The sequence below is a fragment of the Gorilla gorilla genome, chromosome 12, assembly GCF_029281585.2.
Source record: "Gorilla gorilla gorilla isolate KB3781 chromosome 12, NHGRI_mGorGor1-v2.1_pri, whole genome shotgun sequence".
Taxonomy (NCBI): Eukaryota; Metazoa; Chordata; class Mammalia; order Primates; family Hominidae; genus Gorilla; species Gorilla gorilla.
In genome coordinates, this window is record NC_073236.2 from 4,894,278 (window position 1) to 4,921,623 (window position 27,346).

Sequence of the window (27,346 nt, forward strand, 5' to 3'; positions counted from 1 at the left end):
ATCACAGAGAAGGGTCTGTCACTTGGGTGACCAGTGCAGCGTTATGATGTCACAATGACCCCTTAGGCAAATCGCAGACAAGGGCCTGTCACCTGGGTGTCCCGTGCAGAGTTATGATGTCACAATGCCCGCTTAGGCAGATCACAGAGAATGGTCTGCCACCACGGTGACCAGTACAGAGTTATGATGTCAAAATGCCCCCTTAGTCAGATCACAGACAAGGGTCTGTCACCTGGGTGACCAGTATAGAGTTATGAGGTCACAATGCCCCCTGAGGCAGATCAGAGACAAGGGTCTGTCGCCAGGGTGACTAGTGTACGGTTATGATGTCACAATGTACCCTTAGGCAGATTACGGACAAGGGTCTGTCAGCATGGTGACCCACTCAGAGTTATGATGTCGCAATGCCCCCTTAGGCAGATCACAGTCAAGGGCCTGTCACCTGGGTGCCCAGTATAGAGTTATGATGCCACAGTAACCCCTTATGCACATCACAGAGAAGGGCCTGTCACCTGGGTACCCATTGCAGAGTTATGACGTCACAATGCCCCGTTAGCCAGATCACAGATAAGGGTCTGTCACCGGGGTGCCCAGTGCAGAGTTATGATGTCTCAATGCCCACTTAAGCAGATCAAAAACAAGAGTCTGTCACCAGTGTGACCCGTGGAGAGTTATGATGTCACAATGCCCCCTTAGGCAGATCACAGGCAAGGGTCTGTCACCTGGGTGACCAGTGCAGAGTTATGATGTCACAATGCCCCGTTAATCAGATCACAGACAACGGTCAGTCACCTGGGTGACTCGTGCAGTGTTATGATGTCACAATGCCCCCTTAGGCAAATCGCAGACAAGGGCCTGCCACCTGGGTGTCCCGTGCAGAGTTATGATGTCACAATGCCCCCTTAGGCAGATCATACATAAGGGTCTGTAACCGCGGTGACCAGTGTGGAGTTATCGTGTCAGAATGCCTGCTTAGGCAGATCACAGACAAGGGTCTGTCTCCTGGGTGACCAGTGCAGAGTTATGATGTCACAATGACCCCTTAGGCAGATCACAGACAAGGGTCTGTCACCTAGGTGACCCATGCAGAATTATGATATCACAATGCCCCCTTAGGTAGATAACAGACAACGGTCTGTCATCTGGGTGAGCAGTGCAGAGTTATGAACTCACACTGCCCCCTTAGGCAGATCACAGACAAGGGTTTGTCACCAGGGTGACCCGTGCAGAGTTATGATGTCACAATGACCCCTTAGGCAGATCACAGTCAAGGGCCTGTCACCTGGGTGCCCAGTATAGAGTTATGATGCCACAGTAACCCTTATGCACATCACAGAGAAGGGCCTGTCACCTGGGTACCCATTGCAGAGTTATGATGTCACAATGCCCCGTTAGCCAGATCACAGATAAGGGTCTGTCACCGGGGTGCCCAGTGCAGAGTTATGATGTCACAATGCCCACTTAAGCAGATCAAAAACAAGAGTCTGTCACCAGTGTGACCCGTGGAGAGTTATGATGTCACAATGCCCCCTTAGGCAGATCACAGGCAAGGGTCTGTCACCTGGGTGACCAGTGCAGAGTTATGATGTCACAATGCCCCGTTAATCAGATCACAGACAACGGTCAGTCACCTGGGTGACTCGTGCAGTGTTATGATGTCACAATGCCCCCTTAGGCAAATCGCAGACAAGGGCCTGCCACCTGGGTGTCCCGTGCAGAGTTATGATGTCACAATGCCCCCTTAGGCCGATCATACATAAGGGTCTGTAACCGCGGTGACCAGTGTGGAGTTATCGTGTCAGAATGCCTGCTTAGGCAGATCACAGACAAGGGTCTGTCTCCTGGGTGACCAGTGCAGAGTTATGATGTCACAATGACCCCTTAGGCAGATCACAGACAAGGGTCTGTCACCTAGGTGACCCATGCAGAATTATGATATCACAATGCCCCCTTAGGTAGATAACAGACAACGGTCTGTCATCTGGGTGAGCAGTGCAGAGTTATGAACTCACACTGCCCCCTTAGGCAGATCACAGACAAGGGTTTGTCACCAGGGTGACCCGTGCAGAGTTATGATGTCACAATGACCCCTTAGGCAGATCACAGTCAAGGGCCTGTCACCTGGGTGCCCAGTATAGAGTTATGATGCCACAGTAACCCTTATGCACATCACAGAGAAGGGCCTGTCACCTGGGTACCCATTGCAGAGTTATGATGTCACAATGCCCCGTTAGCCAGATCACAGATAAGGGTCTGTCACCGGGGTGCCCAGTGCAGAGTTATGATGTCACAATGCCCACTTAAGCAGATCAAAAACAAGAGTCTGTCACCAGTGTGACCCGTGGAGAGTTATGATGTCACAATGCCCCCTTAGGCAGATCACAGGCAAGGGTCTGTCACCTGGGTGACCAGTGCAGAGTTATGATGTCACAATGCCCCGTTAATCAGATCACAGACAACGGTCAGTCACCTGGGTGACTCGTGCAGTGTTATGATGTCACAATGCCCCCTTAGGCAAATCGCAGACAAGGGCCTGCCACCTGGGTGTCCCGTGCAGAGTTATGATGTCACAATGCCCCCTTAGGCCGATCATACATAAGGGTCTGTAACCGCGGTGACCAGTGTGGAGTTATCGTGTCAGAATGCCTGCTTAGGCAGATCACAGACAAGGGTCTGTCTCCTGGGTGACCAGTGCAGAGTTATGATGTCACAATGACCCCTTAGGCAGATCACAGACAAGGGTCTGTCACCTAGGTGACCCATGCAGAATTATGATATCACAATGCCCCCTTAGGTAGATAACAGACAACGGTCTGTCATCTGGGTGAGCAGTGCAGAGTTATGAACTCACACTGCCCCCTTAGGCAGATCACAGACAAGGGTTTGTCACCAGGGTGACCCGTGCAGAGTTATGATGTCACAATGACCCCTTAGGCAGATCACAGTCAAGGGCCTGTCACCTGGGTGCCCAGTATAGAGTTGATGCCACAGTAACCCTTATGCACATCACAGAGAAGGGCCTGTCACCTGGGTACCCATTGCAGAGTTATGATGTCACAATGCCCCGTTAGCCAGATCACAGATAAGGGTCTGTCACCGGGGTGCCCAGTGCAGAGTTATGATGTCACAATGCCCACTTAAGCAGATCAAAAACAAGAGTCTGTCACCAGGGTGACCCGTGGAGAGTTATGATGTCACAATGCCCCCTTAGGCAGATCACAGGCAAGGGTCTGTCACCTGGGTGACCAGTGCAGAGTTATGATGTCACAATGCCCCGTTAATCAGATCACAGACAACGGTCAGTCACCTGGGTGACTCGTGCAGTGTTATGATGTCACAATGCCCCCTTAGGCAAATCGCAGACAAGGGCCTGCCACCTGGGTGTCCCGTGCAGAGTTATGATGTCACAATGCCCCCTTAGGCAGATCATACATAAGGGTCTGTAACCGCGGTGACCAGTGTGGAGTTATCATGTCAGAATGCCTGCTTAGGCAGATCACAGACAAGGGTCTGTCTCCTGGGTGACCAGTGAAGAGTTATGATGTCACAATGACCCCTTAGGCAGACCACAGACAAGGGTCTGTCACCTAGGTGACCCATGCAGAATTATGATATCACAATGCCCCCTTAGGTAGATAACAGACAACGGTCTGTCATCTGGGTGAGCAGTGCAGAGTTATGAACTCACACTGCCCCCTTAGGCAGACCACAGACAAGGGTCTGTCACCTAGGTGACCCATGCAGAATTATGATATCACAATGCCCCCTTAGGTAGATAACAGACAACGGTCTGTCATCTGGGTGAGCAGTGCAGAGTTATGAACTCACACTGCCCCCTTAGGCAGATCACAGACAAGGGTTTGTCACCAGGGTGACCCGTGCAGAGTTATGATGTCACAATGCCCCTTTAGGCAGACCACAGACAAGGGTCTGTCACCTGGGACACCAGTGCAGAATTATGATGTCACAATGCACCCTTAGGCAGTTCACAGAGAAGGGTCTGTCACCTGGGTGACCCGTGCAGAGTTATGATGTCACAATGCCCCCTTAGCAGATCATAGACAAGGGTCTGTCACCTGGGTGACCCGTGGAGTGTTATAATGTCACAATGCCCCCTTAGGCAGTTCTCAGACAAGGGTCTGTCACCTGGGTGACCAGTGCAGATTTATGATGTCACAACGCCACCTTAGGCAGATTAAAGACAATGGTCTGTGAAGTTTGTGACCAATGCAGAGTTATGATGTCACAATGTTCCCTTAGGCACATCAAAGACAAGGGTCTGTTACCTCGGTGACCAATGCAGAGTTATGATGTCACCATGCCCACTTAGGCAGATCAGCCACAAGGGTCTGTCACCTGGAGACCAGTGCAGAGTTATGATGTCTCAATGCCAACTTTGGCAGATCACATTCAAGGGCCTGTCACATGTTTGACACGTGCAGAGTTTAGATGTCACAATGCACTCTTAGGCAGATCACAGAGAAGGGTCTGTCACCTGGGTGACCAGTGCAGCGTTATGATGTCACAATGATCCCTTAGGCAGTTCACAGACAGGGGTCTGTCTCCTATGTGACCAGTGCAGTGTTATGATGTCACAATGCCCCCATAGGCACATCACAGACAAGGGTCTGTCACCTGCGTGACTAGTGCAGAGTAGTAATGTCACAATGCCATCTTAGGCAGTTTACAGACAAGGGTCTCTCACCTGGGTGTCCAGTGAATTGTTGTGATATGACAATGCCCCCTTAGGCAGATCACAGACACTGGTCTATCACCTGGGTGACCAGTGCAGTGGTATGATGTCGCAATGCCCCCTTAGGCAGAACACAGACAAGAGTCTGTCACCTGGGTGACCAGTTCAGGGTTATGATGTCACAATGCCTCCTTATGCAGATCAAAGACAAGGGTCTGTCACCTGGGTGATCAGTGCAGAGTTATGATGTCACAATGACCACTTAAGAAGATCAAAGTCAAGGGTATGTCACCAGGGTGACCCGGGCAGAATTATGATGTCACAATGCACCCTTTGGCAGATCAAAGACAAGGGTCTGTCACCTGGGTGACCCGTGCAGGGTTATGATGTCAAAATGCCGCCTTATGCAGATCACAGACAAGGGTCTCTCACCTGGGTGACCAGTGCAGAGTTATGATGTCACAATGCCCCCTTAGGCAGTTCACAGACAAGGGTCGGTCAAATGGGTGACCATTGCAGAGTTGTGATGTCACAATACCACCTTAGGCACATCACAGACAAGGGCCTGTCACCTGGGTGACCAGTGCAGAGTTATGATGTAACAATGCCCCCTTAGGCAGATCAAAGGCTAGGGTCTGTCACCTGGGTGTCCAGTGCAGCGTTATGATGTCACAATACCCCCTTAGGCAGATGACAGACAAGGGTCTGTCACCTGGTTGACCAGAGCAGAGTTATGATGTCACAATGCCCCCTTAGGCAGATCACAGACAAGGGTCTGTCACCTGGGACACCAGTGCAGAATTATGATGTCACAATGCCCTCTTAGGCAGCTCACAGAGAAGGGTCTGTCACCTGGGTGACCCGTGCAGAGGTATGATGTCACAATGCCCACTTAGCAGATCATAGACAAGGGTCTGTCACCTGGGTGACCCATGGAGTGTTATAATGTCACAATGCCCCCTTAGGCAGTTCTCAGACAAGGGTCTGTCACCTGGGTGACCAGTGCAGATTTATGATGTCACAACGCCAACTTAGGCAGATCAAAGACAATGGTCTGTCAAGTTGGTGACCAATGCAGAGTTATGATGTCACTATGTTCCCTTAGGCACATCAAAGACAAGGGTCTGTTACCTCGGTGACCAATGCAGAGTTATGATGTCACCATGCCCACTTAGGCAGATCAGCCACAAGGGTCTGTCACCCGGGGACCAGTGCAGAGTTAGGATGACTCAATGCCAACTTAGGCAGATCACATTCAAGGGCCTGTCACATGTTTGACATGTGCAGAGTTTTGATGTCACAATGCACCCTTAGGCAGATCACAGAGAAGGGTCTGTCACCTGGGTGACCAGTGCAGCGTTATGACGTCACAATGAACCCTTAGGCAGTTCACAGACAGGGGTCTGTCTCCTATGTGACCAGTGCAGTGTTATGATGTCACAATGCCCCCATAGGCACATCACAGACAAGGGTCTGTCACCTGCGTGACTAGTGCAGAGTTGTAATGTCACAATGCCCCCTTAGGCAGTTTACAGACAAGGGTCTCTCACCTGGGTGTCCAGTGAGTTGTTGTGATATGACAATGCCCCCTTAGGCAGATCACAGACACTGGTCTATCACCTGGGTGACCAGTGCAGTGGTATGATGTCACAATGCCCCCTTAGACAGAACACAGACAAGAGTCTGTCACCTGGGTGACCAGTTCAGGGTTATGATGTCACAATGCCTCCTTATGCAGATCAAAGACAAGGGTCTGTCGCCTGGGTGATCAGTGCAGAATTATGATGTCACAATGACCACTTAAGAAGATCAAAGTCAAGGGTATGTCACCAGGGTGAACCGGGCAGAATTATAATGTCACAATGCACCATTTGGCAGATCACAGACAAGGGTCTGTCACCAGGGTGACCCGTGCAGGGTTACGATGTCAAAATGCCCCCTTATGCAGATCACAGACAAGGGTCTATCACCTGGGTGACCAGTGCAGAGTTATGATGTCACAATGCCCCCTTAGGCAGATCAAAGACAGGGGTATGTTGCCTGGGTGTCCAGTGCCAAATTTTGATGTCACAATGCCCCCATAGGCAGATCACAGACGAGGGTCAGTCACCTGGATGACCAGTGCCGAGTTATGATGTCACAATTCCCCCTTAGGCAGATCACAGACAAGAGTCTGTCACCTGGGTGTCCAGCGCAGAGTTATGATTTCACAATGCCACCTTAGGCAGATCACAGACAAAGGACTGTCACCTGGGTGACCAGTGCAGAGTTATGATGTTACAATGCACCCTTAGGCAAATCACAGAGTAGGGTTGGTCACCGGGGTGCCCAGTGCAGATTTATGAGGTTACTTTGCCTTCTAAGGCAGATCAAAACCAAGCGTCTGTCACCTGGGTGACCAGTGCAAAATTATGATGTCACAATGGCGCCTTAAGCAGATCACATACAAGGGTTCATCACCACAGTGACCAGTGCAGAGTTATGATGTCACAATGTCCCGTTAATCAGATCACAGACAAAGGTCTATCACCTGGATGACTCGTGCAGTGTTATGATGTCACAATGACCCCTTCAGCAAATCGCTGACAAGGGCCTGTCACCTGGGTGTCCCGTGCAGAGTTATGATGTCACAATGCCCCCTTTGGCAGATCATACATAAGGGTCTGTAACCGCGGTGACTAGTGTGGAGTTATCGTGTCACAATGCCCGCTTAGGCAGATCACAGACAAGGGTCTGTCTCCTGGGTGACCAGTGCAGAGTTATGATGTCACAATGACCCCTTAGGCAGTTCACAGACAAGGGTCTGTCACCTAGGTGACCCATGCAGAATTATGATATCACAATGCCCCCTTAGGCTGATAACAGACAACGGTCGGTCATCTGGGTGAGCAGTGCAGAGTTATGAACTCACACTGCCCCCTTAGGCAGATCACAGACAAGGGTTTGTCACCTGGGTGACCCGTGCAGAGTTATGATGTCACAATGCCCCCTTAGGCAGACCACAGACAAGGGTCTGTCATCAGCGTGACCCGTGCAGTGTTATAATGTCACAATGCCCTCTTAGGCAGTTCTCAGACAAGGGTCTGTCACCTGGGTGACCAGTGCAGATTTATGATGTCACAACGCCACCTTAGGCAGATCAAAGACAATGGTCTGTCAAGTTTGTGACCAATCCAGAGTTATGATGTCACAATGTTCCCTCAGGCACATCAAAGACAAGGGTCTGTTACCTCGGTTTCCAATGCAGAATTATGATGTCACCATGCCCCCTTAGGCAGATCAGCGACAAGGGTCTGTCACCTGGGGACCAGTGCAGAGTTATGATATCTCAATGCCAACTTTGGCAGATCACATTCAAGGGCCTGTCACATGTTTGACATGTGCAGAGTTTTGAAGTCACAATGCACCCTTAGGCAGATCACAGACAAGGGTCTGCCACCTGGGTGCCTCGTGCAGAGTTATGTAGTCACAATGCCCCCTTGGGCAGATCACAGAGAAGGGTCTGTCACCTGGGTGACCAGTGCAGCGTTATGACATCACAATGAACCCTTAGGCAGTTCACAGACAGGGGTCTGTCTCCTATGTGACCAGTGCAGTGTTATGATGTCACAATGCCCCCATAGGCACATCACAGACAATGGTCTGTCACCTGCGTGACTAGTGCAGAGTTGTAATGTCACAATGCCCCCTTAGGCAGTTTACAGACAAGGGTCTCTCACCTGGGTGTCCAGTGAATTGTTGTGATATGACAATGCCCCCTTAGGCAGATCACAGACACTGGTCTATCACCTGGGTGACCAGTGCAGTGGTATGATGTCACAATGCCCCCTTAGGCAGAACACAGACAAGAGTCTGTCACCTGGGTGACCAGTGCAGGGTTATGATGTCACAATGCCTCCTTATGCAGATCAAAGACAAGGGTCTGTCACCTGGGTGATCAGTGCAGAGTTATGATGTCACAATGACCACTTAAGAAGATCAAAGTCAAGGCTATGTCACCAGGGTGACCCGGGCAGAATTATGATGTCACAATGCACCCTTTGGCAGATCACAGACAAGGGTCTGTCACCTGGGTGACCCGTGCAGGGTTATGATGTCAAAATGCCCCCTTATGCAAATCACAGACAAGGGTCTCTCACCTGGATGACCAGTGCAGAGTTATGATGTCACAATGCCCCCTTAGGCAGTTCACAGACAAGGGTCGGTCAAATGGGTGACCATTGCAGAGTTGTGATGTCACAATACCACCTTAGGGAGATCACAGTCAAGGGTACGTCTCCTGGGTTACCAGTGCACAGTTATGAAGTCACAATGCCCTCTTAGGCAGATCTCAGACAAGGGTCTGTCACCTCGGTGACTAGTGAAGAATTATGATGCAACAATGCCCCCTTAGGCAGATCACAGAAAAGGGTCTGTCACCTTGGTGACGAGTGTCGAGTTATGATGTCACAATGCCCCTAAGGCAGATCACAGACAAGGGTCGGTCACCTTTGAAACCAGTGCAGAGTTATGATGTCACAATGCCCCCTTAGGCAGATAGTGGACAAGGGTCTGTAACCAGTATGACCAGTGAAGAGTTTTGATGTCAGAATACCCCATTAGGCCGGTCAGAGACAAGGGTCTGCCACCTGGGTGTCCAGTGCAGAGTTATTATGTCACAATGGCCCCTAGGGCAGATCACAGACAAGGGTCTGTCTCCTGTGTGTCCAGCGCAGCCTTATGATGTCACAATGCCCCCTTAGGCAGATCAGAGAGAGGGGTCTGTCACCTGGATGAACAATGCAGAGTTATGATGTCACAATTACCCCTTAGGCAGATAACAGAAAAGGGTCTGTCACCAGGCTGAGCAGTGCAGGGTTATAATGTCACAATGCCCCACTAGGCAGATCACAGACAAGTGTCTCTCACCTGGGTGACGAGTGCAGAGTTATGAAGTAACAATTCCCCCTTAGGCAGATCACAGACAAGGATCTGTCAACTGGGTGCCCCATGCAGAGGTATGATGTCACAAAGCCCCGTTAGACAGATCAAAGACAAGGGTCTGTCACCTGGCTGACCATTGCAGGGTTATGATGTCACAGTGGCCCCTTACGCAGGTAAAAGTCAAGGATCTGTCACCTGGGTGTCCATTGCAGTGTTATGATGTCAAAATGCCCCCTTTGGCAGATCACAGACAAGGGTCTGTCACCTGGGTGACCAGTGGAGAATTATGTCACAGTACCCCCTTAGGCAGATCACAGACAAGGGTCTGTCGCCACGGGGACCAGTGCAGATTCATGATGTCATAATGCCCCCTTAGGCAGATCAAAGAGAAGGGTTTGTCACATCGCTGACACGTGCAGAGTTATGATGGCAAAATGCCCCTTTAGGCATATCAAAGACAAGGGTCTCTCAGCTGGGTGCCCAGTGCTGAGTTATGATGTCACAATGCACCCTTAGGCAGATCACAGGCAAGGGTCTGTCACCCGGGTGCCCTGTGCAGAGTTTTGATGTCACAATGCCCCCTTAGGCAGATCAAAGACAAGGGTCTGTCACCTCGGTGACCAATGCCAAGTTATGATGTCACAATGCCCCCTTAGGCAGATCAAAGACAAGGGTCTGTCACCTCGGTGACCAATGCCGAGTTATGATGTCACAATGCCCCCTTAGGCAGATCAAAGACAAGGGTCTGTCACCTGGGTGACCAGTGCAGTGTTATGATGTCTCAATGCCCCCTTAGGCAGATCACATTCAAGGGCCTGTCACATGGGTGACCAGTGCAGAGTTATGATGTCACAATGCATCGTTAGGCAGTTTACAGACAAGTGTCTCTCACCTGGGTGTCCAGTGCAGTGTTATGATATCACAATGCCCCCTTAGGCATATCACAGACAATGGTCTGTCACCTGGGTGACAAGTGCAGAGTTATGATGACACAATTCCCCCTTAGGCAGAACATAGACAAGGTTCTGTCACCTGGGTGACCAGTGCAGAGATTTGATGTCCAAATGCCCCCTTAGGCAGATCAAAGACAAGGGTCAGTCACCTGGGTGACCCGTGCAGAGTTATGAAGTCACAATGACCACTTAAGAAGATCAAAGACAAGGGTGTGCCACCAGGGTCACTCGTGCAGAATTATGATGTCACAATGCACCCTTTGGCAGATCGCAGACAAGGGTCTGTCACCGGAGTGACCCGTGCAGTGTTATGATGTCACAATGCCCCCTGAGGCAGATCACACACAATGGTCTGTCACCTGGGTGTCCCGTACAGAGTTATGATGTCATATTGCTCCCTTAAGCAGATCACAGACAAGGGTCTGTCACCTGGGTGACCCGTGCAGAGTTATGATGTCACAATGCCCCCTTACGCAGATTACAGGCATGGGTCTGACACCTGGGGGATGCGTGCAGAGTTATGATGTCACAATGCCCCTTAGGCAGATCACTAACAAGGGCCTGTCACCTGTGTGAACCGTGCATAGTTATGATGTCACAATGCCCCCTTAGGCAGATCACAGACAAGGGCCAGTCACCTGGGTGTCCCGTGTGGAGTTATGATGTCACAATGCCCCTTTGCGAAGATCACAGACAAGCGCCTGTCACCTGGGTGACCAGTGCAGGGTTATAATGTTGCAATGCCCCCTCAGGCAGATCACAGACAGGGGTCTGACACCAGGGTGACCCGTGCAGTGTTATGATGTCACAATTCCCCCTGAGGCAGATCAAAGACTACGGTCTGACACCTGGGTGACCAGTACAGAGTTATGATGCCATATTACCCCCTTAAGCAGATCATAGACATGGGCATGATGTAACAATGCCCCCTTAGACAGATCAAAGACAAGGGTCTGTCACCTGGCTGACCAGTGCAGAGTTATGATGTCACAATGCGCCCTTAGACAGCTCAAACACAAGGGACTGTCACCTGGGTGACCATTGGAGTATTATGATGTCACAATGCCCCCTTAGGCAGATTACAGACAAGGGTCTGTCACCTGGGTGACGAGAGCAGGGTTATGATGTCACAATGCCCCCTTTGGCAGATCACTGACAAGGGTCTCTCACCTGGGTGCCCAGTGTAGACTTATGATGTCACAATGCCCCCTTAGGCAGATCACAGACAAGGGTCGGTCACCTGGGTGACCAGTGCAGAGTTATGATGTCAAAATGCACCCTAAGGCAGATCAGAGATAAGGGTCTGTAACCACAGTGACCAGTGCAGAGTTATGGTGTCACAATGCCCCCTTAGGCAGATCACAGACAAGGGCCTGTCACCTGGGCGCCCAGTGCAGAGTTATGAAGTCACAATGCCCCCTTAGGGAGATCACAGGCAAGGGCTTGTCACCTAGGTGCCCCTTGCAGAGTTTTGATGTCACAATGACCCCTTAGGCTGATAACGGACAAGGGTCTGTCACCAGGGTGACCAGTGCAGTGTTATGATGGCACAATGCCGCCTTATGCAGATCACAGACAAGGGTCCATCTCCTATGTGACCGGTGCGGCGTTATGATGTCACAATGCCCCCTTAGGCAGATCACAGATAAGGGTCAGTAACCACGGTGACCAGTGAAGATTTATGATGTCACAATGCCCCCTTAGGCAGATCAAAGACAAGGGTCTGTCACCTCGGCAACTCGTGCAGAATTATGATGTCAAAATGCCCTTTTAGGCAGATCAAATACAAGGTTCTGTCACCTGGGTGCCCAGTGCAGAGTTTTGATGTCACAATGCCCCCTTAGGCTGATCACCGACAAGGGTCTGTCACCAGCGTGACCAGTGCAAAGTTATGATGTCACAATGCCCCGTTAGGCAGTTTGCACACAAGCGTCTGTCACCTGGGTTACCAGTGGAGAGTTATGAGGTCACAATGCCCCCTTAAGCAGATCAAAGACAAGGGTCTGTCACCTGGGTGACCTGTGCAGAGTTATGATATCTCAATGCCCCCTTAGGCAGTTCACCGACAAGGGTCTGTCACCTGAGTGACCAGTGCAGATTTATGATGTCAAAACGCCCCCTTAGGTAGATCAAAGACAATGGTCTGTCACCTTGGTGACCAATGCAAAGTTATGATGTCACAGTCCCTCCTTAGGCAGATCACAGACAAGGCTCTCTCACCTGCGTGACCAGTGCGGAGATATGATATCAAAATGCCCCCTTAGGCGGATCACAGACAACGGTCTGTCACCTGGGTGGCCAGTGTAGATGTAAGACGTCACAATGCCCCCTTATGCAGATCAGAGTCAAGGGTCTGTCACCTGGGTGTCCATTGCAGTGTTATGATGTCACAATGCCCCCTTAGGCAGATCACAAACAAGGGTCTGTCTCCTGGGTGACAAGTGCAGAGTTATGAAGTCACAATGCCCCCTTAGGCAGATAACAGTCAAGTGTCTGACGCCTGTGTGGGCAGTGCACTGTTATGAAGTCACAATGCCCCCTTAGGCAGATCACAGACAAGGGCCTGTCACCTGGGTGACCTGCGCAGACTTATGATGTCACAATGCCCCCTTAGGCAGATCACAGACAAGGGTCAGTCACCGGGGTGACAAATGCAGAGTCATGATGTCACCATGCACCCTTATTCAGATCACATTCATGCGCCTGTCACATGGGTGACTCGAGCTGAGTTATGATGTCACAATGCCCGCTTAGGCAGATCACAGACAAGGGTCTGTCACCTGGGTGCCCCATGCAGAGTTATGATGTGACAACGCCCTCTTAGAGAGATCAAAGACAAGGGTCTGTCACCTGGCTGACCAGTGCAGAGTTATGATGTCAATATGAACCGTTAGGCAGATCAAAGACAAGGATCCGTCACCTGGGTGTCCATTGCAGTGTTATGATGTCACAATGCCCCTTTAGGCAGATCACAAACAAGGGTCTGTCTCCTGGGTGACCAGGACAGAGTTATGATGTCACAATGCCCACTTAGGCAGATCAAACACAAGGGTCTGTCACCTCGGTGACCAATGCAGTGTTATGATGTCACAATGCCCTCTTAGGTAGATCAAAGTCAAGGGTCTGTCACCTAGGGACCAGTGCAGAATTATGATGTCTCAATGCCCCCTTAGGCAGATCACACTCAAGGGCCTGTCATATGGGTGACCCGTACAGAGTTTTGATGTCACAATGCCCCCTTAGGCAGATCACAGACAAGGGACTGCCACCTGGGCGCCTCGTGCAGAGTTAAGATGTCACAATGCCCCTCGGGCAGATCACAGACAATGGTCTGTCACCTGAGTGACCAGTGCAGAGTTTTGATGTCACAATGAAAACTTAGGGAGTTCACAGACAGGGGTCTGTCACCTAGGTGCCCAGTGCAGTGTTATGATGTCACAATGCCCCCTTAGGCACATCACAGAAAAGGGTCTGACACCTGCATGACTAGTGCAGAGTTATGATGTCACAACGCCCCCTTAGGCAGTTTACAGAAAAGGGTCTCTCACCTGGGTGTCCAGGGCAGGGTTATGATATCAAAATGCCCCCATAGGCAGATCACAGCAAATGGTCTGTCACCTGGGCGACCAGTGCAGTGTTATGATGTCACAATGCCCCCTTAGGCAGAACACAGACAAGGGTCTATCACCTGGTGGACCAGTGCAGAGTTAAGATGTCACAATGCCCCGTTAGCCAGATCACAGACAAGGGTCTGTCACCTGGGTGACCAGTGCAGAGTAATGATGTCACAATGACTACTTAAGAAGATCAAAGACAAGGGTATGTCACCAGGGTGACCCGTGCAGAATTATGATGCCACAATGCACCCTTTCGCAGATCACAGACAAGGATCTGTCACCTGGGTGACCCGTGGAGGGTTATGATGTCACAATGCCCCCTTATGCAGATCACAGACAAGGGTCACTGGCCTGGGTTCCTAGGGCAGAGATATGATGTCACAATGCCCCCTTAGGCAGTTCACAGACAAGGGTCTGTCACCTGGGTGACCAGTGCAGAGTTGTGATGTCACAATACCATCTTAGGAAGATCACAGTCATGGTTACATCACCTGGGTTACCAGTGCTCAGTTGTGATGTCACAATGCCCTCCTAGGCAGATCACAGACAAGGGTCGGTCACCTGTGTAACTAATGCAGAGTTATGATGTCACAATGCCCCCTTAGGCTGATCATACATAAGGGTCTGTAACCGCGGTGATCAGTGCAGAGTTATATTGTCACAATGCCACCTTAGGCAGATCACAGACTAGGGTCTGTCTCCTGGTTGACAAGTGCAGTGTTATGATATCACAATGCCCCCTTAGGCTGATCACAGACAAGGGTCTGTCACCTGGGTGAGCAGTGCAGACTTATGAAGTCACAATGCCCCCTTAGACAGATCACAGACAAGTGTCTGTCACCTGGGAGACCAGTGCAGATTTATGATGTCACAACGCCCCCTTATGCAGATCACAGACAATGGTCTATCACCTTGGTGACCAACGCAGAGTTATGATGTCACAATGCACCCTTAGGCAGATCACATTCAAGGGCCTGTCACGTGGGTGACTCGACGAGAGTTATGATGACACAATGCCCCCTTGGGCAGATCACAGACAAGGTTCTGTAACCAGGGTGCCCTGTGCCGAGTTATGATGTCACAATGCCCCCTTAGGCAGATCATATACAAGGATCTGTCACCTGGGTGTCCATTGCAGTGTTATGATGTCACAATGCCCCCTTAGGCACATCACAAACAAGGGTCTGTCTCCTGGGTGACCAGTGCCGAGTTATGAAGTCACAATGCCCCCTTAGGCAGATCACAGACAAGGGCCTGTCACCTGGGTGCCCAGTGCTGTGTTATAATGTCAAAATGCCCCCTTATGCACATCACAGACTAGGGCCTGTAACCTGGGTGAACAGTGCAGAGTTATGAAGTCACAATGCCCCCTTAGGCAGATCACAGACAAGGGCCTGTCACCTGGGTGCCCAGTGCAGACTTATGATGTCACAATGCCCCGTTAGGCAGATCACAGACAAGGGTCTGTCACCTGGGTGATCAGTGCAGAGTTATGATGTCACAATGACCCCTTAAGCAGATCAAATTTCAAGGGCCTGTCACGTGGGTGACACGTGCAGAGTTATGATGTCACAATGCGCCCTTATGCAGATAACAGACAAGGGTCTGTCACCTGGGTGACCAGTGCAGAGTTATAATGCCACAATGCCCCTTTAGGCAGTTCACAGACAAGGGTCTGTCACTTGGGTTACCCGTGCAGGGTTATGATGTCACAATGCCCCCTTAGGCAGATCATACATAAGGGTCTGTAACCGCAGTGACATGTGCAGAGTTATGGTGTCACATGGCCACCTTAGGCAGATCACAGACTAGGGTCTGTCTCCTGGTTGACAAATGCAGTGTTATGATGTCACAATGCCCCCTAAGGCTGATCACAGACAAGGGTCTGTCACCTGGGTAAGCAGTGCAGAGTTATGATGTGACAATGCCCCCTTAGACAGATCACAGACAAGGGTCTGTCACCTGGCTGACCAGTGCAGAGTTATGTCACAATGACCCCTTAGGCAGTTCACAGAGAAGGGTCTGTCACCTGGGAGACCTGTGTAGAGATATGATGTCACAATGCCCCATTAGGCAGATCACAGACAACGGTCTGTCACCTGGGTTACCCGGGCAGAGTTATGATGTCTCAATGGCCCCTTAGGCAGATAACAGAGAAGGGTCTGTCACCAGGGTGACCCGTGCAGAATTATGACGTCACAATGCACCCTTTCGCAGATCACAGACAAGGATCTGTCACCTGGGCGACCCGTGGAGGGTTATAATGTCACAATGCCCCCTTATGCAGATCACAGACATTGGTATCTCACCTGGGTTCCTAGAGCAGAGATATGATGTCACAATGCCCCCTTAGGCAGTTCACGGACAAGGGTCTGTCACCTGGGTGACCAGTGCAGAGTTGTGATGTCACAATACCACCTTAGGCAGATCACAGTCAAGGTTACGTCACCTGGGTTACCAGTGCTCACTTATGATGTCACAATGCCCTCTTAGGCAGATCACAGACAAGGGTCGGTCACCTGGGTAACTAATGCAGAGTTATGATGTCACAATGCCCCCTTACGCAGATCATACATAAGGGTCTCTAACCGCGGTGACCGGTGTAGAGTTATGGTGTCACAATGCCACCTTAGGCAGATCACAGACCAGGGTCTGTCTCCTGGTTGACAAGTGCAGTGTTATGATATCACAATGCCCGCTTAGGCTGATCACAGACAAGGGTCTGTCACCTGGGTGAGCAGTGCAGACTTATGAAGGCACAATGCCCTCTTAGGCAGATCACAGACAAGTGTCTGTCACCTGGGAGACCAGTGCAGATTTATGATGTCACAACGCCCCCTGATGCAGATCACAGACAATGGTCTATCACCTTGGTGACCAACGCAGGGTTATGATGTCACAATGCACCCTTAGGCAGATCACATTCAAGGGCCTGTCACGTGGGTGACTTGACCAGAGTTATGATGTCACAATGCCCCCTTTGGCAGATCACAGACAAGGTTCTGTCACCTGGGTGCCCCGTGCAGAGTGATGATGTCACAATGCCCCCTTAGGCAGATCAAATACAAGGATCTGTCACCTGGGTGTCCATTGCAGTGTTATGATGTCACAATGCCCCCTTAGGCACATCACAAACAAGGGTCTGTCTCCTGGGTGACCAGTGCAGAGATATGAAGTCACAATGCCCCCTTAGGCAGATCACAGACAAGGGCCTGTCACCTCACTGCCCAGTGCAGACTTATGATGTCACAATGCCCCCTTAGGCAGATCACAGACAAGGGTCTGTCACCTGGGTGACCAGTGCAGAGTTATAATGCCACAATGCCCCCTTAGGCAGTTCACAGACAAGGGTCTGTCACTTGGGTTACCCGTGCAGGGTTATGATGTCACAATGCCCCCTTAGGCAGATCATACATAAGGGTCTGTAACCGCAGTGACGAGTGCAGAGTTATGGTGTCACAAGGCCACCTTAGGCAGATCACAGACTAGGGTCTGTCTCCTGGTTGACAAGTGCAGTGTTATGATGCCACAATGCCCACTAAGGCTGATCACAGACAAGGGTCTGTCACCTGGGTGAGCAGTGCAGATTTATGATGTCACAATGCCCCCTTAGGCAGATCAAAGTAAAGGATCTGTCACCTGGGTGACCCGTGAAGAGTTATGATGTCACAATGCCCCCTTAGGCAGATCACAGACAAGGGTCTGTCACCTGAGTGAGCAGTGCAGAGTTATGAAGTCACCATGCCCCCTTAGGCAGATCACAGACAAGGGCCTGTCACCTGGGTGACCAGTGCGGAGTTATGAGGTCACAGTGCGCCCTTAGGCAGATCACAGACTAGGGTCTGTCACCTGGGTGAGCAGTGCAGAGTTATGATGTCACAACAATGTCCCCTTAAGCAGACCACACTAAAGGGCCTGTCACGTGGGTGACACGTGCAGAGTTATGATGTCACAATGCCACCTTAGGCAGATCACAGACAAGGGTCTGTCACCTGGGTACCCCGTGCAGAGTAATGATGTCACAATGCCCCCTTCGTCAGATCAAAGACAAGGGTCTGTCACCTGGGTGACCAGTGCAGAGTTATGATGTCACAATGCCCCCTTAGGCAGATCATACATAAGGGTCTGAAACCGCGGTGATCAGTGCAGAGTTATGGTGTCACAATGACCCCTTAGGCAGATCACAGACAAGGGTCTGTCTCCTGGGAGACAAGTGCAGTGTTATGATGTCACAATGCCCCCTTAGTCAGATCACAGACAAGGGTCTGTCACCTCGGTGAGCAGTGCATAGTTATGATGTCACAATTCCCCCTTAGGCAGACCGCCGACATGGGTCTGTCACCTGGGTGACCCGTGCAGAATTATCATGTGACAATGCCCCTTTCGGCAGATCAAAGGGAAGGGTCTGTCACCTGGGTGAGCAGTGCAGAGTTATGAAGTCACAATGCCCCCTTAGGCAGATCACAGACAAGGGTCTGTCACCTGGCAGACCAGTGTAGAGATAGGATGTCACAGTGCCCCATTAGGCAGATCACAGACAAGGGTCTATCACCTGGGTTACCCGGGCAGAGTTATGATGTCACAATGGCCCCTTAGGCAGATAACAGACAAGGGTCTGTCAACAGGGATACCACTGCAGAATTATGATGTCACAATGTCCCCTTAGGCAGGTCAGAGACAAGGGTCTCTCACCTGGGTGACCCGTGCAGAGTTATCATGTCACAATGCCCCCTTAGCAAATCACAGACAAGGGTCTGTCTCCTGCGGGAGCCGTGCAGAGTTATGATGTCCTTACGCCCCCTTAGGCTGACCACAGACAAGGGTCTGTCACCTGGGGAACCCGTGCAGTGTAATAGTGTCACAATGCCCCCTTAGGCATATCACTGACAAGGTCCTGTCACCTGTGTGACCCGTGCAGAGTTACGATGTCACAATGCCCCCTTAGGCAGATCACAGACAAGGGCCTGCCACCTGGGTGCCCCGTGCAGTGTTATGATGGCACAATGCCACATTAGGCAGATCACAGACAAGGGCCTGACACCTGGGTGACCATTGCAGAGTTATGATGTCACAATGCCCCCTTAGGCAGATCACAGGCAAGGGTCTGTCACCTGGGTGACCGGTGCAGAGTTATGACATCACAATGCCCCCTTAGGCAGATAACAGACAAGGTTCTGTCACCAGGGTGAGCAGTGCAGGGTTATAATGTTACAATGCCACCCTAGGCAGATCACAGACAAGGGTCTCTCACCTGGGTGTCGTGTGCAGAGATATGAAGTCAAAATTCCCCCTTAGGCAGATCACAGACAAGGGCCTGTCAACTGGGTGCCCAGTGCATACTTATGATGTCACAATGCCCCCTTAGGCAGATCACAGAGAAAGGTCTGTCACCTGGGAGACCAATGCAGATTTGTGATGTCACAACACCCCCTTAGGCAAAAAAGAGTAAAGGGTCTGTCACCAGGGTGAGCAGTGCAGGGTTATAATGTCACAATGCCCTCCGAGGCAGATCACAGACAAGTGTCTGTCAGCTGGGGGACCCGTGAAGAGTTATAATATGACAGTGCCCCCTTAGGCAGATCACAGACAAGGGTCTGTCACCTGCGTGACTAGTGCATATTTTTGATGTCACAATGCCCCCTTCGGCAGTTTACAGACAAGGGTCTCTCAAATGGGTGTCCAGTGCAGGGTTATGATATCACAATGCCCCCTTAAGCAGATCGCAGACAATGGTCTGCCACCTGGGTGAGAAGTGCAGGGTTATGATGTCACAATGCCCCCTTAGGCAGATCGCAGACAACGGTCTGTCACCTGGGTGACAAGTGCAGAGTTATGATGTCACAATGCCCCCCTAGGCAGAACACAGACAAGGTTCTGTCACCTGGATGACCAGTGCGGAGTTTTGATGTCCAAATGCCCCCTTAGGCAGATCAAAGACAAGAGTCAGTCAACTGGGTGACCCGTGAACAGTTATGATGTCACAATGACCACTTAAGAAGATCAAAGACAAGGGTCTGTCAGCAGGGTGACCCGTGCAGAATTGTGATGTCACAATGCACCCTTTGGCATATCACAGACAAGGGTCCGTCACCTGGGTGACCCGTGCAGAGTTATGATGTCACAATGCCCCCGTATGGAGATCACAGACAATGGTCTCTCACCTGGCTGACCAGTGCAGAGTTGGGATGTCACAATGCCACCTTACGCAAATCACAGTCAAGGGTACATTATCTTGGTTAACAGTGTACAGTTATGATGTCACAATGACCCCTTAGGCAGATCACAGACTACGGTACGTCACCTGAGTTACCCAGTGCAGAGTTATGATGTCACAATGCCCTCTTAGGCAGGTCAGAGACAAGGGTCTCTCACCTGGGTGACCCGTGCAGAGTTATCATGTCACAATGCCCCCTTAGCAAATCACAGACAAGGGTCTGTCACCTGCGGGAGCCGTGCAGAGTTATGATGTCCTTACACCCCCTTAGGCTGACCACAGACAAGGGTCTGTCACCTGGGGAACCCGTGCAGTGTAATAGTGTCACAATGCCCCCTTAGGCATATCACTGACAAGGTCCTGTCACCTGTGTGACCCGTGCAGAGTTACGATGTCACAATGCCCCCTTAGGCAGATCACAGACAAGGGCCTGCCACCTGGGTGCCCCGTGCAGTGTTATGATGGCACAATGCCACATTAGGCAGATCACAGACAAGGGCCTGACACCTGGGTGACCATTGCAGAGTTATGATGTCACAATGCCCCCTTAGGCAGATCACAGGCAAGGGTCTGTCACCTGGGTGACCGGTGCAGAGTTATGACATCACAATGCCCCCTTAGGCAGATAACAGACAAGGTTCTGTCACCAGGGTGAGCAGTGCAGGGTTATAATGTTACAATGCCACCCTAGACAGATCACAGACAAGGGTATCTCACCTGGGTGTCGTGTGCAGAGATATGAAGTCAAAATTCCCCCTTAGGCAGATCACAGACAAGGGCCTGTCAACTGGGTGCTCAGTGCATACTTATGATGTCACAATGCCCCCTTAGGCAGATCACAGAGAAAGGTCTGTCACCTGGGAGACCAATGCAGATTTGTGATGTCACAACACCCCCTTAGGCAAATAAGAGTAAAGGGTCTGTCACCAGGGTGAGCAGTGCAGGGTTATAATGTCACAATGCCCTCCGAGGCAGATCACAGACAAGTGTCTGTCAGCTGGGGGACCCGTGAAGAGTTATAATATGACAGTGCCCCCTTAGGCAGATCACAGACAAGGGTCTGTCACCTGCGTGACTAGTGCATATTTTTGATGTCACAATGCCCCCTTCGGCAGTTTACAGACAAGGGTCTCTCAAATGGGTGTCCAGTGCAGGGTTATGATATCACAATGCCCCCTTAAGCAGATCGCAGACAATGGTCTGCCACCTGGGTGAGAAGTGCAGGGTTATGATGTCACAATGCCCCCTTAGGCAGATCGCAGACAACGGTCTGTCACCTGGGTGACAAGTGCAGAGTTATGATGTCACAATGCCCCCCTAGGCAGAACACAGACAAGGTTCTGTCACCTGCATGACCAGTGCGGAGTTTTGATGTCCAAATGCCCCCTTAGGCAGATCAAAGACAAGAGTCAGTCAACTGGGTGACCCGTGAACAGTTATGATGTCACAATGACCACTTAAGAAGATCAAAGACAAGGGTCTGTCAGCAGGGTGACCCGTGCAGAATTGTGATGTCACAATGCACCCTTTGGCATATCACAGACAAGGGTCTGTCACCTGGGTGACCCGTGCAGAGGTATGATGTCACAATGCCCCCATATGGAGATCACAGACAATGGTCTCTCACCTGGCTGACCAGTGCAGAGTTGGGATGTCACAATGCCACCTTACGCAAATCACAGTCAAGGGTACATTATCTTGGTTACCAGTGTACAGTTATGATGTCACAATGACCCCTTAGGCAGATCACAGACTACGGTACGTCACCTGAGTTACCCAGTTCAGAGTTATGATGTCACAATGCCCTCTTAGGCAGGTCAGAGACAAGGGTCTGTCACCTGGGTGACCAGAGCAGAGTTACGATGTCACAATGCCACCTTCGGCAGATCATACATAAGGGTGTGTAACCGCAGTGACCAGTGCAGGGTTATGGTGTCACAGTGCCCCCTTAGGCAGATCACAGACAAGGATCTGTCTCCTGGGTGACAAGTGCAGTATTATGATGTCACAATGCCCCATTAGGCAGATCACAGACAAGGGTCTGTCACCTGGGTGACCACTGCACAGTTATGATGTCACAATGACCCCTTAGGCAGACCACAGACAAGGGTCTGTCACCTGGGTGACCAGTGCAGAACTATGATGGCACAATGCCCGTGAAGGTAGATCACAGAAAAGGGTCTGTCACCTGGGTGACCCGTGCAGAGTTATGATGTCACAATGCCCCCTTAGGCAGATCACAGACAAGGGTCTGTCACCTGGGTGACCGGTGCAGAGTTATGATGTCACAATGCCCCCTTTGGCAGATAACAGGAAAGCGTCTGTCACCCGGGTGAGCAGTGCAGGGTTATAATGTCACAATGCCCCCTTGACAGATCACAGACAAGGGTCTCTCACCTGGGTGACGAGTGCAGAGTTATGAAGTCACAATACCCCCTTAGGCAGATCACAGACAAGGGTCTGTCACCTGGGTGCCCCGTGCACAGTTATGATGTGACAATGCCCCCTTAGACAGATCAAAGACAAGGCTCTGTCACCTGGCTGACCAGTGCAGAGTTATGATGTCAGAAAGCTCCCTTAGGCAGATCAAAGACAAGGATCTGTCACCTGGGTGTCCATTGCAGTGTTATGATGTCACAATGCCCCCTTAGGCAGATCACAGACAAGGGTCTGCCACCTGGGTGAGGGGTGGAGAATTATGACGTCAAAATGCCCCCTTAGGCAGATCACAGACAAGGGTCTGTCACATCGCAGACACGTGCACAGTTATGATGTCAAAGTGCCTCTTTAGGAAGATGAAAGACAAAGGTCTCTCACCTGGGTGCCCAGTGCAGAGTTATGGTGTCACAATGCACCTTTAGGCAGATCACAGACAAGGGTCTGTCACTTGGGTGACCAGTGCAGATTTATGATGTCACAATGCCCCCTTAGGCAGATCACAGACAAGAGTCTGTCACCTGGGTGACCAGTTCCGAGTTATGATGTCACAATGCCCCCGTAGGCAGATCACGGAAAAGGGTCTTTCACCAGGGTGCCCAGTGAAGACTTATGATGTCAAAATGCCCCCTTAGGCAGATCACAGACAAGTGTCTGTCACCTGGGTGACCAGTGCAGAGTTATGATGTCACCATGACCCGTTCGGCAGATCACATTCAAGGGCCTGTCACATGGGTGACCCGAAGAGAGTTATGATGTCACAATGCCCCCTAAGGCAGATCACAGACAAGGGTCTTTCACCTGGGTGACCAGTGCAGAGTTAGGAAGTCACAGTGCCCCCTTAGGCAGATCACAGACAAGGGCCTGTCACCTGGGTCCCCAGTGCAGACTTACTATGTCACAATGCCCACTTAGGCAGATCACTGACAAGGGTCTGTCACCTGGGTGACCAGTGCAGAGTTATGATGTCACAGTGACCCCTTAAGCAGATCACTTTCAAGGGCCTGTCACGTGGGTGACACATGCAGAGTTATGATGTCACAATGTCACCTTAGGCAGATCACAGACAAGGGCCTGTCACCTTGGTGCTCAGTGCAGACTTATGATGTCACAATGCCTCCTTAGGCAGATCACAGACAGGGGTCTGTCACCTGGGCGACCAGTGCAGAATTATGATGTCACAATGACCCCTTGGGCAGATCACATTCACGTGCTTGTCACATGGGTTACCCGAGCAGAGTTATGATGTCACAATGCCCCCTTAATCAGATCACAGACAAGGGTCTGTCACCTGGGTGACCAGTGCAGAGTTATGATGTCACAATGCCCACATAGGCAGATCACAGACAAGGGCCTGTCACCTCACTGCCCAGTGCAGACTTATGATGTCACAATGCCCCCTTAGGCAGATCACAGACAAGGGTCTGCCACCTGGGTGACCAGTGCAGAGTTATAATGCCACAATGCCCCCTTAGGCAGTTCACAGACAAGGGGCTGTCACTTGGGTTACCCGTGCAGGGTTATGATGTCACAATGCCCCCTTAGGCAGATCATACATAAAGGTCTGTAACCGCAGTGACGAGTGCAGAGTTATGGTGTCACAAGTCCACCTTAGGCAGATCACAGACTAGGGTCTGTCTCCTGGTTGACAAGTGCAGTGTTATGATGTCACAATGCCCCCTAAGGCTGATCACAGACAAGGGTCTGTCACCTGGGTGAGCAGTGCAGAGTTTTGATGTGACAATGCCCCCTTAGACAGATCACAGAAAAGGGTCTGTCACCTGGCTGACCAGTGCAGATTTATGATGTCACAATGCCCCCTTAGGCAGATCAAAGACAAGGATCTGTCACCTGGGTGTCCATTGCAGTGTTATGATGTCACAATGCCCCCTTAGGCAGATCTCAGACAAGGGTCTGCCACCTGGGTGAGGGGTGGAGAATTATGATGTCAAAATGCCCCCTTAGGCAGATCACAGACAAGGGTCTGTCACCTCGCAGACACGTGCACAGTTATGATGTCAAAGTGCCTCTTTAGGAAGATCAAAGACAAAGGTCTCTCACCTGGGTGCCCAGTGCAGAGTTATGGTGTCACAATGCACCTTTAGGCAGATCACAGACAAGGGTCTGTCACTTGGGTGACCAGTGCAGATTTATGATGTCACAATGCCCCCTTAGGTAGATCACAGACAAGAGTCTGTCACCTGGGTGACCAGTTCCGAGTTATGATGTCACAATGCCCCCGTAGGCAGATCACGGAAAAGGGTCTTTCACCAGGGTGCCCAGTGAAGACTTATGATGTCACAATGCCCCCTTAGGCAGATCACAGACAAGTGTCTGTCACCTGGGTGACCAGTGCAGAGTTATGATGTCACCATGACCCGTTCGGCAGATCACATTCAAGGGCCTGTCACATGGGTGACCCGAACAGAGTTATGATGTCACAATGCCCCCTTAGGCAGATCACAGACAAGGGTCTGTCACCTTTGTGCCCAGTGTAGAGTTATGATGTCACATTGCCCCATTAAGAAGATCACAGACAAGTGTCTGTCACCTGGGTGACCATTGCAGAGTTATGATCTCACAATGACCCCTTAGACAGATCACAGACTAGGGTCTGTCACCTGGGTGACCAGTGCAGAGTTATGATGTCACAATGACCCCTTAGGCAGATCACAGACTAGGGTCTGTCACCTGGGTGACCAATGCAGAGTTAAGATGTCACAATGCCCCTTTAGGCAGATCAAAGACAAGGGTATGTCACCTGGGTTACCAGTGTAGACTTATGTTGTCACAATGCCCACTTAAGCAGATCAAAGAAAATGGTCTGTCACCAGGGTGACCCGGGCAGACTTATGATGTCACAATGCACCCTTATGCAGATCACAGACAGGGGTCTATCACCTGGGAGACTCGTGCAGTGTTATGATGTCACAATGCCCCCTTAGGCAGATCACAGAAAAGGGTTTGACACCTGGGTGACCAGTGGACAGTTATGAAATCACAATGCCCCTTAGGCAGATCACAGACAAGGGTCTGTCACCACGATGACCAGTGCAGAGTTATGATGTCACAATGCCCCCTTAGGCAGATCAGAGACAAGGGTCTGCCATCTGGGTGCCTCGTGCAGAGTTATGATGTAACAATGCCCCCTTGGGCAGATCACAGTCAAGGGTCTGTCACCTGGGTGACCAGTGCAGAGTTATGATGTCACAATGACACCTTAGGCAGTTCACAGACAGGGGTCTGTCACCTGGGTGACCAGTGCAGTGTTATGATGTCACAATGACCACTTAAGTAGACCAAAGGCAAGGGTATGTCAAAAGGGTGACCCATGCAGAATTATGATGTCACAATGCACCCTTTGGCAGATCACTGACAAGGGTCTGTCACCTGGGTGACCCGTGCAGGGTTATGATGTCACAGTGCCCCCTTATGCAGATGACAGACAAGGGCCTCTCACCTGGGTGACCAGTGCAGAGTTATCATGTCACAATGCCCCCTTAGGGAGTTCACAGACAAGGGTCTGTCACCTGGGTGACCAGTGCAGCGTTGTGTTGTCACAATACCACCTTAGGCAGATCAGAGTAAAGGATACGTCACCTAGGTTACCAGTGCTCAGTTATGATGTCACAATACCCCCTTAGGCACATCACAGACAAGGGTACGTCACCTGGATTACCAGGGCACAGTTATGATGTCACAATGCCCTCTTAGGCAGATCACAGACAAGGGTCTGTCACCTCGGTGACTAGTGAAGAGTTATGATCGAACAATGCCCCCTTAGGCAGATCACAGAAAACGGTCTGTCACCTGGGTAACCAGTGCAGAGTTATGATGTCACAATGCCCCCATAGGCAGATAGTGGAAAATAGTCTGTAACCAGGCTGACCAGTGCAGAGTTATGTTGTCACAATACTCCATTATGCCGATCACAGAAAAGGGTCTGTCACCTGGGTCACCACTGCAGAGTTATGATGTCACAATGCCCCTTTAGGCAGATCACAGACAAGGGTCTTTCACCTGGGTGACCAGTGCAGAGTTAGGAAGTCACAGTGCCCCCTTAGGCAGATCACAGACAAGGGCCTGTCACCTGGGTCCCCAGTGCAGACTTACTATGTCACAATGCCCACTTAGGCAGATCACTGACAAGGGTCTGTCACCTGGGTGACCAGTGCAGAGTTATGATGTCACAGTGACCCCTTAAGCAGATCACTTTCAAGGGCCTGTCACGTGGGTGACACATGCAGAGTTATGATGTCACAATGCCACCTTAGGCAGATCACAGACAAGGGCCTGTCACCTTGGTGCTCAGTGCAGACTTATGATGTCACAATGCCTCCTTAGGCAGATCACAGACAGGGGTCTGTCACCTGGGAGACCAGTGCAGAATTATGATGTCACAATGACCCCTTGGGCAGATCACATTCACGTGCTTGTCACATGGGTTACCCGAGCAGAGTTATGATGTCACAATGCCCCCTTAATCAGATCACAGACAAGGGTCTGTCAC